The sequence below is a fragment of the Biomphalaria glabrata genome, chromosome 8 (genome assembly GCF_947242115.1).
Source record: "Biomphalaria glabrata chromosome 8, xgBioGlab47.1, whole genome shotgun sequence".
In the NCBI taxonomy this organism is placed as follows: domain Eukaryota; kingdom Metazoa; phylum Mollusca; class Gastropoda; family Planorbidae; genus Biomphalaria; species Biomphalaria glabrata.
In genome coordinates, this window is record NC_074718.1 from 5,736,486 (window position 1) to 5,755,316 (window position 18,831).

At 37.1% G+C, this 18,831-nt stretch overlaps 1 protein-coding gene across 3 annotated transcripts in view; it reads left to right on the forward strand.

Annotated features, from left to right (window-relative positions):
* The first annotated feature begins 3,869 nt into the window (after positions 1 to 3,869).
* LOC106057294 (carbonic anhydrase-related protein 10-like) overlaps positions 3,870 to 18,831 on the forward strand; it is a 112,289-nt gene continuing 97,327 nt past the window's right edge. The window contains exon 1 of one of the 3 annotated variants that reach the window (XM_056038439.1): positions 3,870 to 4,136. The gene's annotated coding sequence lies outside the window, so the exon portion shown is untranslated. Of the gene's footprint in view, positions 4,137 to 11,200; positions 11,363 to 18,831 lie in introns of those variants that run through there. The other 2 variants (XM_056038442.1, XM_056038440.1) reach the window with 2 other exon arrangements.

An 18,831-nucleotide genomic window follows, 5' to 3' on the forward strand; every position in this document is an offset into this window, starting at 1 on the left:
ATACCAATTAGAGCTTGGTGGACTCAAAGGCGCTCTAACCGAAATTAAAAATCACAATCTTCACCAGGATTTGAACCTGCGACGCAAGAACGCAAGAGTTTTATCATTCCTTATATAAAATAAGTATCTTTCTTTTTTTTTATTAAAAAAATTTTAGATGAAAAAAAAAACACTTATAAGTGAGAATTGTTAAACATTAATAAAATATCGCTTCGTTCTTCAGATGTTTGTTAAAAGCTTATTTCTATTTGAACACTACCATTACTCTGTAGTAAGCGCCCTTCTACCAATCATGAAGCCCATTCGGCAGCGGCCCCCACGGCCCATTGGGCGTTTTTACCAATGCCCAAACAGCCAGTCTGCCCCTAAGATCAGCGATGTCACAAGTTGTCACAAGAAAGACGCTAGCGATGATAACAATCAAACATCAGTTCCCCTTTCAGACCTTGTGGTCTAGAGGGCAGAGGATGTCAGGTACCCATTAGAGCTGGGTGGACTCAGAGGCGCCCTAAACATCCAGAAAAAAAACAACATCAGATGTGTGAAGAATTATTTGAATGGCTCATAAACACACACAAAAAATTTGCATAACTGAGACAAAGGAAGACGTTCTTTTAAAGTCTGTTTTCTTTTCAAATTTAAAAGTATTAAATAATAAGTTTATTGTTTTATTTGATAAGATCTTATCAGAGAGTTTCGCGATTACAAAACTAAACAATGTCAAGGACTCTAAATTGATGTTCACTTTTGCCAACTAAAAAACAGAATTGAGCTGTACATTTTTAAAGCATAGCAGTTGATCTTCGTATCCATTATCAACGCTAGTTAGTTGCTCGTTTGTTGTACGATAAGTTTAAAGTCTTAGAGAGAAAGTGTAATGCTCTTTCCATTTTGAAATTAATTTGAGCCATAAAAGAAGGAGCTTAGGAAATCCAATTCTGCAGATTCTAAAAATCGGCGCAAAAATTGTTTTATATAGATCTATATAATTAAAACATGAGGAGCGAGCATAAAGGAACAGTAGTATTAAAATGGGGGAAAACTGCGACGGCGCGAAGTGATTATATAGGCCCAAACTTGTGACCGCAGTTGTCTCAAGGATTGACTTATTTAGTGTACCTAGTTGCATCTGAACTAATTGTGCGTCTAACGAGAAATAAAATGCCACAGATTTTTACAACAATACAACTTTTAAACATTTCCATAATTTTGTACTCTGGATAGTTATTACTTTTCCAGCATGAATGAAAATGTGTGTTGGGGATATTACTGTGGTGTCAAGTCTATAAAAGAAAGGTAACTTATATTGTCAACTACTATTGTCATAAGTTACTAATGTGTTAAATTTTTGAAAATAATAATATTACAATTAATTGTTAAATAAACTACAGACAAAAAAAATACAAATACTATAAGATCTTCTTGTTTTTTTTTGTTTTTTTTAAATTTTAATAGCTTTGTTTATTATTATGGTAATTTATACCTACTCGACAATAGAAACAAATTAAAATAAAGTAAACAGAATTACTTACATTCTTTCTGTTGTACCAATAATCAAAAATACTATTCTTTAAAAAGCAAATAACATGTATATGATTATCTCGTTCCCTGTATCAGACCTTGTGGTCACCTGTGTCTTTGCCCATGGTTAACGAGGGTTCTATGTGGCCAGCACAACTACCAACCACCCTTACCTTTCCCCAGCTAATTTCAGGCACCCATTAGGGCTGGGTGGACTCAGAGGGGCCAGAAGATCCCAAATTAAAAATCCCATGATTCGAACCCCGGACCCCGCTTCGGAAGCAAAGCGCCTTACCGCTTAGCCACCGCGCCTCTAAATGAGTATGATTACTATACAGAACTGCCCTTAACAAGGTTTACAGTTATTACGTAAACTATTTACTTTAAAATTTGACACCAGAACAGGGGGAAAACCTTTGCAATTGTTAATTAACAGAAACAATTGAATCTCTCAAAATATCCTTCTTCACCGTTGCAACATTCTTTAACTCTTTCTCTCCGTACTTATTTTCCTCGTTCCGATAGTATTATTCATTTTGCTCATTTTGTATTTAACTATCCTGTTCATATTAAACTTCAATAAAAAAAATTGTTATCAGAAAATGTTTATATTTGGTATCGAATTATTGGTGAATGTGTGCCCTTTATACACAACAGAAGTTTAAGTTTATAAATCCAAAAATCCATTTAGTTTAATGGGGATCAAATCAACGTTGGCATCGTCAATTAGGAGAGAAAGAGTTAAGTCACTTTTGCTTGTCTTGTGTAGTTATCTTGTGATGGAACACAGAAACGTCAACACAAGACTGTTCCATAATGGTGCATATCTAGGGCCGGATTTAAGTATGTGAAGGCCCCAGGGCAGAATTTTTGCCGAGGCCCTTACACTTTTTCGAAAGCTTTAATAAAAATCCACTTTTTAACACTTAGTAATAATCAAACGGATATCTAATAGCAAGCCATATCTTAGTAGAAAGAAATAGAGAACTTTAATATTTTATCTAATTTTACTAATTAAAAAAAAAGTTACAATTATTTAATATGCAATTTTAGAACCCCCCAAAAAAATATTTTGTAGGGAATTTAGTTTGTGGAGAGTAAGACCACGTGTGGCATACAGTAGTCATCTACAAAGACGCTACAAGTGGACACTTCTTAACCACGACAAAGGTTTCTTCTGTCTCTACAGACAATAGATGCATCACACCTCATGCGTCTTGACGAATCACTAATTCTTAGTTATGTGTACTTGATGTATTGTCTTATCATGTGTACTTGAGGTATTGTCTTATAATGTGTACTTGATGTATTGTCTTATAATGTGTACTTGATGTATTGTCTTATAACAGCGCGGTTCTCAACCTTTTAAGCTCGGCGACCCCTGATTACAATCCCCCAATCTGGCGCCACCCCCTCCCCCGCTCACACACACAGCAATAGAAGAATAGACTTTTTCGATGGTCTTGGCGACCCCTGGCAAATCGTCATTCGACCCCCCCCCAAAGGGTCGCGACCCACAGGTTGAGAACCCCTGTCTTATAATGTGTACTTGATGTATTGTCTGGCCTTATGACCATAATAGTACTCCTAAGGTGTTGATGAATGTCTGGATTTTTTTTTTCATGGAGGCGACGATGGTTTTTAAGATTTTTTAAGTATTGAAACTTTTCCCCCTGTTCCATCGCCAGGCCTTAAATAGACCTAGAGTCCTAGATATACCTACTGTATTTGTTCGCGCATATAACCCGCGGGTGATACACTTTTTTTTTTTTTTTTTTACAAAAAGAATGGCGGTTGTGCGGGATTTCCAAATTTTATTTGACTCATCAACATAACATAAAAGAATCTATGGACATACCGTTGGGTCTTAGAGTTCGCTGTGTGGTTGTGAAACGTACATTGGGAGTTGTATGGTCATCTCATTCTAAACCTCAAGAAAAAAAAATAGTACCGATGATAGTACTTTAGGTACCGGTACTTAACAGCAGGTCACGCTTTGCATATGTGGGGTATATAAAGGTACAGGTTGTTCAAGTGTGTCTAAGTATTTTGTAATTTGTGCGGGTTATACGCATGTGCGGGGTAGATGCTTGAAAATACGGTACTTGTTATCATCCTAACTGATGTCTCTCTTTCTTCTCCTAGCGACTTTCCCCCCATTCTTTAAACAAGCGCAGACAACTCGTAGTTAAAAAAGATAATAATCATTCCACCCCCACCCCCTCGCCCCCCTGAAGTAGCCACTTCCCACCGCTAGAAGCAGACGCGAGAGTCGTCAAGGTGTAGCCTTAGCCTATATATATATATTTGATGTCTATATAAAACTATAACTGGCGACGTCACTAGCAGACGTGAGGGACTCTCGTTCAGCTCATTCATTGATTCTCCCGCGCACAGGCAGGACTCACCAAACAAATACATCTTTTTTTTTCTCTTCGCTTTCTTTTGTATTCGTGGCTTCTCCGATCACTTTCAGACTTGTGGTCCGTCTGTCCACATCGCCAGGGATAAACTGAGGTGATTGGATGGATAGAGAGGCTGACCCATGGTCAACTAAAGAGGAAAGCAGTCTGTGATTCATTTGAAAAACAACATCTTTCGTGGCATGGATTCTAGTAAGTTAAATTTACTTGTACAATATTTCATTCCCAGTGTTTAAATAAGATTTCTTTGATTGATTATGAACATTAATTAAATGAACTTTTCAGCCAAAAATAATAATTAATTAAAAATGTATCGCTCCGCCTTTAAGTTACATAGCTAGTATTGCAGCACAAACTTTAGATAGGGGACATTATTCATATTAAATTCCTACGTCTAGTGAGTGTTTATTACGAATGAGAGTTATGTAGTTTGTTCTTTTATGTTTTCGCTGATATATTAAACAAAGTGTGATGAAATTAGATATAGATTGAAGCTTTTGTTGAACTTAAATAAGGTACGGATAACAATGCATAGACATACATTTACTCTAAACAAATAATAACTAGTCCTGCCAACTTCGTCGAACTTTGGCATATGTCAGAATGTTCTCAATAACAATATTGTTTGTTTTTTTTTGTTTTTCGATTCTTTGTTTTTTGTTATCCACCACACATATTTCTTTGAGTGTTCCCTGTTTTGGACAATTTCTCCCGGGAAGTTCAATGTCAAGGTCTTCTTGGAATTTAAAAAGTAAATAGGAAGTAAGAAGCATTTAAAAATTTGATGTAATAATAATAATAATAATAAAAATAATAATTATAATGATAATAATAATAATAGGCCTACTTTGACCGACAAAACGGTAGATTTTAATCGCTCTGATCTGCTGGTTATAAATTAAAAAAAAGAAGAAGCCGCTACCATTATTGACATCGCCGTACCACTATCTCACAATTTAAGAAAAAACTGAAAGGGAAAAAGCAACGAAAATATGGGAACCTAGGCTTGGAGATTAAGCGTTTATGGAAGCTATCCAAAATAAAATTAGCCTATACCCCATTGTTATATCAACCGAGGGAATAATAACAACTGACCTCACAGTTACCTTCAAGGCCCTTTGCATTCCTAGGAACATTCTCGTTGCCTGTCAGGGGGCGGTACTGCAGCAGACCTGCCACATCACACAAAAAATTCCTCAGTGGAAACTGTTAAAGGGACTACATTAAATTTTGTTTCTCTTTAGCGAAACTCGACCCTGGCAGCGCCAGAGAATGACTACTCGTTCGTTTCTAACATAATAATAATAATCTTTATTGTCAATGAGGAAATTTGTTTTACAAATGTGCATTACAAAAAATAATACATTATTAGAGCAAAAATGTGCACAATAGCAAGAGGTAAGCTATACAGTATGAATATTGTAAGATTAGCGGCATTGTCGTCAGCGGTCTTAGGTAGGGCAGAAGGCTTCAGAACGCCAGAGTGAAAAGACGTGTTTTTGTAGAGAGTTAAATTTTTCTCAGAATACTATTTTATATTGTTACTTAAGTCTACTACATTGATTTCATTGTATCTTAAGTTGAATGTGTTTTTATTGTAATAAAAGTTCTATTTAGTTTTTGTTCACAAAGAAATTATTAAAGTTATTTTAAGTTTTACATTTTAAGACGTAATAAGTCTAAGGCGGTTTAGTTTTTCTACCAGCAGTTCGGTGCCACAAGTCAACGACCGTCCGCAACACATAGTAGTCGAGGCCTCGCCCCAACCGAGACCAATCGCTATAGAAGGCCTGAACACTGACCTGCAACGTCGCAACATGTGGGCAGTTTAGACCAATAGCGTGTTGCCACGTCACATGCCTATATGACGTGGCAACGAGCTATTGGTCTCCATGGACTCAGAGGCGCCCTAAAGATTCCGAAATTAAAAATCTCAATCTTCACTAGGATTCGAACCCGGGACTTCTTCCGGTTTGGAAACCAAGCGCTTTACCACTCAGCCACCGCCGGGGGTCTATTTAAGTTTTCTTAACGTCAACTGCGACTGTCTTCTAAAAGTGCTTTTCTTTGGACCTCAAGTAGTTGTCCCTTTATGAGACCTCTCTAACTATGCGATTATCAATTAGCATAAAATGAATATTTCTTAGGGTTCTATTGAATTACTTATAATATTTGTTTCTATTACTGTTATGCAGAGCTTCGACTCGTGGTCATACACGAGTTTTATGCATAGAACACTGAACCATGATACAAATATAAAAACAAAACCTAATAAAATACACAGAAAGACACAACGATATAGACAGTCATATTATTCCATATGCTAGGACAAATTCATACAAATGCTTCTTCTTCCTTAGTGCTATTAGAGCATGGAACGGGTTGCCTAAGCCTGCCAAGAAAACCAGTGACTTGGCAGAATGTAAGTCATTGGTTAACATGCATGACTGAATGCATGACGCGTATGACGTAATCATCTTCTTTTTTTTTTTTTTTTTTTTGGAAGTAACGTCTGTATTATATTAGAAGAAGAAGTGCGCTTGAACTTGGCTACCTATGACAGGAAGGCTCGAGGTTCGATACCCGACTCGAGCAGAGTTGTGTTTACTGAGCGCCTAAAAGCAGCACGGAAAAACTTCTCCCAGATACCCCCTCCCCCCCCCCCACCCACTAGTCCACAAATGAGATTGGACCACAGCGCTCTGAGCATGTTATAAGCATGAAAGTAGCGCTATGTAAAAGCTAGAACTACTATTGTTACCTAACCAAAATGTTCTGGTCCAATCTCTTTCGTAGACATTTAAACACACAGACTTGAAACTTTTGCACAATTATTCATTGCCGAAGACCATACACGAATCAATCAAAAAATTAACCAATTAGCTTAATTAATTAATTTTTTTAATTTTGTTCTATATACAAAATTTAGATAACTGTTGCAGTATGTAGAGACATGGCGGTAATTGTGTGTTTCTTTCCGCTATATAAGTTGTTTGTTGTTTTTTCTTAAGTATTTCTTATTTTTATTTTGCTTGTTATCTCGTAGTTGACCTTCCAAACCTTGGTTCATATGCAAAATCATCTTTACAAAGTTTACTCCTAAAAAAAAAGAGATATTTGTATTTTGTATTCTTTTCTTCTAGTTATAGATGGTGCTGTCTTCGAAATTGATTACAACGCAAAACCAACAGTGGTTGGGGAGGCATCTCAAGTTGTCTCCCTTCTTTTAAATCGTATCTACAGGGCGACATCATCCTTAGCATATTAGCATGGCGATGCCACACCTCACGTGCTCTGCCGTGTCCTAATTAGTACTGTCATTAAAAAAAAATCACTGAGTTTGCTTTTCCAAATATTTCAACGCACTATGCCAGAGGACAGTTCACTTTATTTACGAAGAATGTGTGTGTGGGATGGATCTAGTTTTAGATTTACAGTCAATTCAAATGGAACAGCCATGATAAAGGGAAGAAAAAAAAAAAAACTACGGTGAATAAAAATTTGAAAAGCAATTGTGTGATGCAACGAAACAATGCAACGACCTCCATTCCGGCAATTCCCATGGCACTTCCAAGGTTACTCACGAGTTTTATCCCCTGACTGGGGGAATGCTAATTTGAAAGACTACATCTCTGCTTCTCGATAAACAGAAACTTATTTTAAGTTTCTTTTTCATGTTTTTATTTTTCTCTCTTTCTGGGTTTTATTTTAATTCTTTTCTTGTGCTTTAACTATACTATATCTGATTTACTGATTTATTCACTTGTGTCCATTCCTATGTTTTTATTTCAACTGATCCATAAGTCGATCTCCAAGCCCTTGGTTCCAGGCCGCCCTCAGGCGCCATGTTGGGTTTCAATTAGCAATTAGCCGGAGACAAAAAAACGAAACTCATAGCCCCGGGGTAGATCTGCCAAGGATGTGAGGACCGCTACGGGAAATAGCATTGGACTTTTTTGTTCCATCGCTCTGATTTTCTTGTTGTTCTATCGAGGAAGGTAGAGAGCCAGCTTAATGGGGTAGGGAGAGGAGAGGTCTTGTGTACACAGCTGATTCCATCTCACTGGGTTTTAAAAAAAAAAAGGGGATGGGAAGCCTGGGTACCCGACTGTTCACACTCGTTGGAATTCAAAACTGCTTTTCTAGTTTGGGCTTGTTAAATAACTGTTTGGAGTCTTCTAATGTCCTTCCAATATACTTCTATTGTCTTTCAAAAAAAAACTTTTAATGCACTATAAGGAGCTCCAAAGATTCAAGTCCTCAAAGAACTTGTTGAGCTTTTCAAGCCGTTAACAAATGCCTTCTAAACAGTAGCGTTGCTAGAGGAGTGAGAGGTGTGCGGTCGCGCACAAGAGTCCCTCAACAAGAGGGCGTGGGGGGGGGGGGTATTCCAAAGTGATTTTTTTTTCAAAATCAGACTTAGACTTATGATCCTCCCGCGCCGTTCAATGCATTTGGCGGCAAGCTGTCTCCACAAAGATCTGTCACTAGCGATGTCTGAAGCCTCTTTCCACCAGGTGTCCACTGCTCTGAGGTCCTCCGTGAAAATGTGGCGCCAAATTATACCTGTTTCCGCTTTCCTCGTAATGGCCATTATGTCATCGCAACTCTTGGTATGCATAGTTCATTTTGTCGGAGAACATGTACCGCAAAACTCATGCGACGCTCTGTCACAAAGGTAGACTCCCATTTCGGCAAGCGATTTTCTTGTTTGAGACCCGATCTCGCGAGGTTGGAGTTCGAATTCAAATGAAGTCGAACAGTTTATATATATATATATATATATATATATATATATATATATATATATATATATATATATATATATATATATATATATATATATATATATTGTTACGTTTCTCTCCTAATCAGGCCTTCTGTAAACACTGCTAAACACAACACAACACAACACCACAACAAGAACTTGACAACAAGGCTCCAAATAATCTGATACTTTAATAGTGATGGGAACTAAACTAAATTTTTTTAGTTAAACTAAAACTAAGTTTGAACTAAAAAAAAAAGTAATTAAACTTTTAGTTAATCACAAATTGAAAAAATTAGTTAAACTAAACTAAGAAACTTTAGTTAAACTTTTACTAACTATTTTGACCTTTTTTTAAGGACAAACAGCCAAACATGAAAAATATAAAGCACAACCAATCTCTTTAGCAAAATGTAATAAACATTTATTTGTGTAGGCCTACATGAAAAAAGATTTAACTGTCTTTATGGGATAGATGTAGATCTTAATAGAATCACTAGAATGATACTATTATAGAAAGAAATTAGAAGTCATTGTCCAAGTTTTAATATAAGTTACCTTTAGAAGTAATGATAAAACTACATGTTGACTCTCTAACTAACTCTAGATTCTAGAATATTCTGGATCTAATATCTTCCACAAACGAAATGATCAGAAATATAATCTGGATCTAGAATTAGATCAAGCTACTAGACCTACATCAAATAATTAATGTTTTAATCTAAAAATAATCAAAGAAATACAAGTTACTACTACTACTACTAGATCTAAAATCCTTCTAGACCTAGATCAAATAATTAATATTTTAATCTAAAAATAATAAAAGAAATACTAGTTACTACTACTACTACTAGATCTAAAATCTAGATAGAGTCTAGTAGATATCTTATTCTATAGTGACTATAATACTAATAATAGTCGTCACTATACTAGATCTAATACTAAATTAACTAAATCTAGACTAGATCTACATCTACTTCTATTATAATTATACTTACTTATATCTACTATCTAGATCTACTATTATCTACTAGAGTATATAGATCTAAATACCCATATCTAGTTATAATCATAATTATAATAATTTTTAATAATCTAAAATCTCTAGATCTAGATTGAGTTACTAGTATAGAATATAGATCTATCATCTATGCATCTTAGGTCTTAGTATAATAAGCATAGACTATATAATATATAGTCTATGATAATAAGTAATCTAAATTTATCTAGATCTAATCTAGACTCTAATTCTAGAATAGTAGAATCTCTAAACTAATAGATCTAGTCTAATAAAGTAAAGTAATATAGATTTCAATTAATAGATTTATATTATTGACTTATAATTTTAAATTTACATCTAGATCTAAGACTAAGTCGACTAAGACTCTACTTAAGACTAAGAGACTAAAATAATTAAATATAGACTATTATGACTATAGATCTAATAGTAGTAATAGACTAATACTAATAGATTAGACGCCACTAGACTGTAACTCGAGACACTCTAGTAATCTATTAAAAAGTTTTAAAATAAAGAGTCGACATTTCTTTAATACAGGAACACAGAAGTGTTTAATAAAAAGCAGCAAAATGTAGATCTATAGAAGCAAGGAATTAATCAGAATTTATCAAGCAGCGAAACTTGCTAGAGATATAATGAACACGTTTATTTTTCTCGCCTTTCAAATAGTCTACCTTGAATTGGCGGGAATAGCGACCGGGTAAAGGTCAAAAGGCTTTCTAGTGACCTGTGCACCCTCTAGTTTATTCTCCTCTCTATAATTCATTATTTATATTCTCCAAATTACATAGATCTAAATATTTATTGGTATGTATGTTAAAAAAGTTTGTAAAATTTGTAATTAAACTTTTTAGTTTGTAACTAAAAAAAAATAATTAAACTAGGATTTTAACTAAACTTTTTTTTTTTAATTAAACTTTGGCCTTAACTAATTTTTTTTAGTTAAACTAAAAGTTAGCAACTTTTTAGTTAACTTTTGCCCATCACTATACTTTAATAAGGGTCAACTAAAACAGCCAATACAACACAATAGGCAACACAATCAACTGCTACAACGTTAGACTGTATATCACTGTACAAAACTCATAAACTCTACTGTCTCTTCCTGGACTCGTACGTTTCACTGGAGGACTGCACCAGGACCGACTTCATGGCTGACTAACAGTCCCGGTCTCCGGTCTTGAACTGCCGCTTTCCTACACACTGTGTCGCTGGTCTGCGCAGGCTTATGATCAGATGACCATAACACGGGCGCTATTCATGTGCAAAGTTCATGCCAGTATTGTCCCTTGCCTTTCAATATAGCACGGTAAAATGTGTTACTGGCCTGTGTGGCCCACATACTTATCAGCTGATCACACACAGTTAACCCTTTTGCGTCGCGAATAGGGTTATAACAATATATATATGTGTGTGTGTGTGTGTGTGTAATCATTCTCTGGAACTGCCAGGGTCGAGTTTCTATGGAGAGAAACAAAATTCCTTGTAGTTTCTTTATCAGTTTCCACTGAAGAATTTTCTGGTGATGTGGCAGGTCTGCAGCAGTGCCGCCCTTTGACAGGCAACGAGAACTTCTAAGGGATGTTAAGAACCTTGAAGGGCAACTTCCATAACCCCTTCATCTCCAAGGTTAGATTCCCATATTTTCTTTGTTTTTCCATTTCGGTTTTCCTCATATTATGGGAGAGTGGTACCAAGATGTCGATGATTGTAGATGTTTTTCTTCTTTTTTTTTTGTCAATAAACAGCAGATCAGGGTTATTATTATTATCATTATCATTATTATTATTAGAGGCGGCAATAAAGCAACTGCCATGAATAATATCAACAATCAGAATAATAATATATATACAAAGATGATTATGCAATGATATGCGTATATAATTGTAATCTATTTTGTGTGTGTGTGTGTGTTCATTATGTAATGATTATTATTAAAATTTTGCTATTAGGAGCAATATATCAAACAATTAAACAGATATACACAGTACACCATTAGCCTGGGTCAGCCAATAATGATAAGGGTTTCGTATCAAATGCTGTAAGATTGAATTCAGCTCTGCAGTACGAACCCCCCGTTTCCCCATGTCAAGTAAGAGGTATGTGAGGGAGGGAGGGGGGGGGAGAGTTAATGACCATTAATAATGTGAAGTGGTTCAGCACCAGCCACCTCCCTCCTTTTTCCCCCATGAGCCTGCTCACTGTATCGTAAATAGGTAAAACTAATTAAATTTACAGGCATTCTCGATGGCCGTTCATTTCGCTAATGAAGATCTCTATGTTGAGATAGATCTATGGCTCTAGTGAGAGTTGTTGCATATCCCCATGTATCCCAATCTATCCTATGTATCCCAATGTATCCTATATATCCTATGTATCATATGTGTTCCAATGTTTCCTATGTATCCCAATCTATCCTATGTATCCCAATGTATCCCAATCTATCCTATGTATCCCAATGTATCCCAATCTATCCTATGTATCCCAATGTATCCCAATCTATCCTATGTATCCCAATGTATCCCAATCTATCTATATAAGCTTGAAAGTCGTAAGGCGCATACTCGCCTTTTATATCCGACCACATCACAACTTTAAGGCTTTAAATAATTTATCCGATTCTGAAAAAATCTTTATTGATGTTTTTTTTTTTATTTGTTTCATTATTTTATATTTCATTTTTTCATTTATTTTTACATTGTATTTAGCCATGAGGGAGGGGGGGGGGGAAGGGGAAAGTGAGGACTGTATTTCGTTGACATTGAAATGGCCACTTTTCTTTTAACATTTGTAACTGATTAGGTTCTTGTAAATATAAATACGAAAACATTTATATAATGCCATTCCCCCCCCCCCTCCTCCGCCCAGAATTTAATGTGTACTTGATAACCTGGGTAAACCTGATATCGGATTTATGTAAAGCACTTGTTATGTACAATAGGTTGCTTCCCATCCACCGTTTTACATAAAGTAACCTCCCTCTTTTTTTGTTACGAGTAATTAATTGAATACCAGATGAGATGAGACCTTTGCTCCGGAAGTGTTTTTTATGATCCTCTATTCAGTGGGCGCCGTCTCGATAACCAGAACAGCTCATAAGACTTTTATGAAGTGGGGAATGTTCTCTTGTTCCTGGAGATCTAGATTTAGATCTATGGCTGCTTGACTGGTTAGAAGTGTCTACCTCCATTGGAGGGTGGCAGTTGGACGGGAGTTCACAGGGTTCTAAAGTTAGCCTCTCAAACCAATGGGCTATAGTTCAAGTCCTTCACGAGTATTTTGGGTTTAAAGTTTAAAGTCATCCAAGCTTTTGACTGGGTTAAAGAAAGCACTAATGTTAATATAAGTCAGCTACGCCATGTTTTGAACGCGTAGAGGTTGGCAAAAAATGTAAACAATATTTTTTTTTTTACATAGTAGCTTCTGGAAGCTTCGAGTTTCTACATAGAAACAATAAATAAAGGGGAGATAATTTTGAATATATATTGTAAATTATAATTCGTTTCCGCTACTATATATATATAAATGTATATAGGGTATTACATCTATCTTACGAATATATATATATATATATATATATATATTTGTTTGCATTTTACGTCTCGAGAGACGATCTTTTCCCTTTGCAACTTCTTGTGTGACTAAAGAGGCCATTCCTTGATACACAGCTGCGATCGCAGGTTGGGCATATATAATCACCAGGCGCCGTCGCATTTTGATCGCAAGAAGTTGTTCTGTTGTGTATGACATCTGCAATCTGTGACCCTTCCTTTATGCTCTCTCTCCATGTGGATCTGTCCAGTGCCACCTCTTCCCAGTTGCCAGTGTCAATATATATATATATATTAAAGTAAAAGTAAAGTTTTCCCTTTCAGACCTTGCAATGTATGGGGCTGATAATGGTGAGGTCATCTGTTTCTGTGGGCAACGGTTTACAAGCAGGGTGTCATGTGGCCGACACAACGACCAACCGCCTTTACTTTCCCTGACTAAATTCAGGTACCCATAAGAGCTGGGTGGACTCAGGGGTGCACTAAAATATCCCGAAATTTAAAATCCTAATCTTCACCGAGATTCGAACCCAGGACCCCCATATATATGTAATCTGGAGATATTAAATGAGTTGTACGTCATGGACGTAAATTTCAATGTTTTTTTTTCCAAATTGAAATTATTTAGCGCACCAAACAGAGGAGCTTAGACAATTCTATTCTGCCGTGCAGAGCAACACGACTTTTACTTTGTACCCCGGATACACCAAAAAGATAGCTATTTATAGATTTTCAGCCATGTATGAAAATCTCTAGTAGCATATTCATTAAGATAAACTGTGTCTGTATCTATGTCAGTTCTCTCGATTTGAGTTGCTCAGTATATTTGAAGTCTTTTTTTTTTTAATTAAGGTTAAAGTTTCCACAAGTTCCATCTTTTACCCAAGTCATATTCGAAGCTTCAGTCATCTTGTTGTCATAACGGAGACCATTTCCCTTAGCTGGGACCATCACGTACCTTTCTTTCACACATAGGTGCCATTTCGTTTTTCTTGAACTTACTTCCGTTTCCTGTGTCACCTATTGGTTCCAATTTCAGCGTCCTTAGCAACCTTGCATTTCAAAATGTCGTTTCCCTCTGTAGAAATCTAAAAATAGTCTAGGGTCTATGTGTACATTATAAATTATTGAAATTATTTGAAGGCGGATGTAGAGATTAAAGGGAAGAGACTCCCCTGGCTTGCGTTAAAGGGAAACTAGATCGAGGATAGAGTAATTACTACAGCTTCCCTAGCAACGAAATTAGGGGGCAGGGGGGAAGTGGGGATGCAGTAAATGAAAGGAGGGAACGAAAAAATTCAGGGGCAGAATATTAGAGAGAGAGAGAGAGAGAGAGAGAGAGAGATGTGGACAGAGTGATGCACACATTAGTAATTTATTTACCCACATGGTGACAGACACGGCGAACATCAAAGGGAATGAGTGATTCGCTCTCACAGGTGTTTTGTTCTTTGCGAATCACTCACTCCGGGAACAAAAGTGCGTCAACACAGGACAGTAGCGACCGTTTGTCTTGCTGTTTGTGGATAAATAGAGATAGGGCTGGTGGGGGGGGGGGGGGGAAATCCCCTGATTAGATTTTTCTTCTCTGAGTCGATCCATGGCATAGACTTGACTGCCATGCTTTTTTTTTTTGTTAATATACTAAGCATGTGCAGGGGCCTAGCTAGGAATTTCCCATAGTTTTGGGGCCCAACGGGGGGGGGGGGGCTTTACCTTTTTAGGAGTCCCTGCATTTTGCGTAATATTTAATTTTTAATGTAAAAAAACACTCATTTGGGGTCCCCTCATGTCCCGGGGGGGGGGGGATTTTCAAATTTTCCCTCCTCCCCCCTTTAGCCTAGCTACGCCACTGAGCATGAGCCCATTTAAGACTTAGATATATAGCATCTGTTTTTCTTTGTAATTGAATAAGCTTGGAACTATTGTTGGCCTCCTTCAGAGGAAGAACGACTTTGTCATGTGACTGAAAAGCCCTAAAGAGACATTCCCCGTCCACGTACAACGCAAGTAAATGTGACATTTGCTTTGGTGGTAGAGGTACCTCGTACCTGCCATCATTCTGTAAGACCTAAGGCCAATGCTTTTTCGCTGTCCATAGATTTCTTTGCCACCATCATTCTCTCTCTTTTACTCTATGGCTGCGTCTTCCCTGTAGTCTGTCAAAAGGCTGTGTGAAGCGTCTCCCGACAGCCACAGAGCAGAAAGGGAAGCACTGGAACTAGCAGCTACTAGGCTAGTGAATGACCCAAGTACCGCACACAGTCGGATTGTCTTTCTTAGCGATGCAAAAACAATTCTCCAAAGTTTGGGAAAACTCTGATTCCTCCTAAATAAAATGACTCGGACAGCACTTATAAAGCTCAACAACAACACCAAAAATGTCAAAGTGTGAGTACTGTCTTAAAAGGTCAAAGTGTGAGTACTGTCTTGAAAAGTCTAAGTGTGGGTACTGTCTTAAAAAGTCTAAATGTGAGTACTGTCTTCATAAGACAATCTGTGAATACCGTCTTAAAAAGACAAAATGTGAATACTAGACAACGCCCCATAAAATTAATTTGTAATCAAATATTTTTTCTACGATTCTTACGTTACAGTACTGTCGCAGACGACATCTAGCAGATGATATGTGGCAAGATGTGAGACTAGAATTTCAACTGTCAAAGCATCTCTTCCTCGGCCTTCTCTCGTCCTGTATACATAGTACTTGTATTGTATATTTGCTTTCATGTCTTTTTAAAGGGATGCTCTTAGTACTATGACACATTTATGTAAGGCATGGCATAACATATATAGTGCCGATGTACCAAAACCATAACCATAACTAAATTACTCATATTATTGATAATTCTAATTATTAAATAATTAAAGTAGACGGATACGTTAATGTGGTTTTTGAGATAAGCCCAGAGGACGACTCGAACCTCAGACTTCCGAGCCGACCTCCTAGCAGTGACCAGCTACTAGGCTAACATGTACGTTGACACCCAGGTCTTTAAAAAAAACTTTTCAAGTCTGGACCCGTTCGCCACCCACGGTCACGTGGTCATCCACTTTAGGAGCCCAGCCAGATTTTTGTCGCTGTCACAGACAGTTTTATATTTAGGGCCAACACAAATTGGAGCCTGAGGCTTCTTCCAAAGACAAACAGAGACCCTAATTTAAATTGCATCTCCCCCTGTCTCTCTCTCTCTCTCTCTCTCTTTCTACCTCTCTAACAGTACAAGATGATAACATAAATATCCATAGCTTCAGAAGTGGAAGTAATTGAACTAATAAAAAGAAAAAAAAACACCTTTTCTTAAAAACAAAGCATATAGTAAGTGTATTATTATTATTATTATTATTATTGTTATTAGTTAGTAGTTGTATCTTTAGTTTGAAGAAAGACCGGGAGGGGGGCGGTATCTGGGTAAAAGTTATCATCATAGATTTTGAAATGTACTTTATAAAAAAAAATAATTGTACGACTTGAGTTCGATCTCGACGGCTCAAGCCTTATCAAGTCAACACACTAACCATTGTGCTAGCGAAGTGCTTATGAAAATAGCAGATTTCATAGCAAATAGAATGAGTTTAGTTTTTTTCTCTTGCTTTGCATAGGTGGTCCGCAATTCACTGCCATACAGTAGTGTACAAACAGGTCTTAGTCTTAGTCATATGCATGTCTTGTAGACTTCCATTTTGGTCACTGTAGTGAGCTTCTGGTTTTCCCAAACTCTTGACCTAAGTCCAGCGAAGGTTGAGGCAGCCTTCCCAATGCCTTTTTTTATCTCCTCTTCTAGAGACAGATCATCTTGAATTGTGGATCCCAGATAACTTTTATATAAGCTTTGTAAAAATGTTTCTTCGTCCTTTATTTGAGCACTAAATCATCAAACTCTGTATCGTTTACATTGTACTGGTTAACAGAGTTCGAAAGAGACTTTCTTTATATTCTTTTCTGTCAGATACTTTCTATCATTTTCTTAAAGTGGCCACCGTCCGTCCGTCCGTGCGTTTGCTTTCATTTATTTTCTATATGTCAAAGACCTACTTTATTTTCTATATTGTCACAGACCTCCTCTATTTTCTATATTGTCACAGACCTTCTCTATTTTCTATATTGTCACAGACCTTCTTTATTTTCTATATTGTCACAGACCTTCTTTATTTTCTATATTGTCACAGACCTTCTCTATTTTCTATATTGTCACAGACCTTCTTTATTTTCTATATTGTCACAGACCTTCTTTATTTTCTATATTGTCACAGACCTTCTTTATTTTCTATATTGTCACAGACCTTCTTTATTTTCTATATTGTCACAGACCTTCTTTATTTTCTATATTGTCACAGACCTTCTATATTTTCTATATTGTCACAGACCTTCTATATTTTCTATATTGTCGGAGACCTTCTTGCTTTTTCGTTCCTATGTCTAATACCTTGCATTCTATAGTGTCTCAATGATCTTTCTGCATTTTCTACTTAATATTTTGGCCCGAAAAAAAAAGGAAAAAAAAAAATCTACCTAGAAACTAGAACTTTTCTCCGTGCAGTGTCCAGCAACTGACTGCTGGGATAGCCTCGCTTTCGTTCACTTCTGCTACTTAAGTCTTAAAGTATCGGTTCGTTAAGTACCTGGCATTGTGATCTCATGTAGGGTGGGATGGTCGTGGGGGGAGGGCGATCGATAAATCATCGGTTATTTAGTGAAATGTCGTCTGATCAGGTTCTCCCCAAGGTCACGTGACGTCCACGCGATGTCACAGATAGCCTATTAAAAAAAAATATTTACTTGACGTGAGCACTTGCATGGGTGCGAGGTGGTAATGCGCGTAATCTCACCATTTTAAAAATAAAAACTGTTATTCACAGCGCGATGTGTGCAGCAAACACGGAGACACCGCATGAGAGGAATGCTACATAAATACATAGAAAATAAGAACAAAAAAAAAAGATCTCAGAACTTAAGAAGTTTCCGGTTCTCCATTTCCTGGAGTTTAAAGAATGATTTTTTTTTTTAAATTTTAAATATTGTTACGAATCTCACTATCCAGACTCTGTGTAAAATGCACCATACACCATCAACTTAAAGAACTTGACAACTCAGGGCTCCAAAGTAACGTAAAGCTTTAATGTAAAATAAATTGCAGCCAATACTGTACAATTGGTAACACGTAACACAGGCTGTACAAATATTTCTCCGTGAACAACCGTACCGCCGCATCAACCCTGTCACTGGGATCTGCGTCTCGTTCCGGGCTTGCACTGGGATCTGCGTCTCGTTCCGGGCTTGCACTGGGATCTGCGTCTCGTTCCGGCCTTGTACTGGGATCTGCCTTTCGTTCCGGCCTTGCACTGGGATCTGCGTCTCGTTTAGGGCTTGCACTGGGATCTGCGTGTCGTTCCGGGCTTGCACTGGGTCCAGCAGCTCAGGACTGACTTCATACACTGGGCTCGTTGTGTCGCACTCGATCACAGACCAAGATCAAGACGCCGTTCGTCTCAACTGTACTTGACAGTCCTCCGCACTGAACCGTCGTAATGCTTCGTATAGAACCA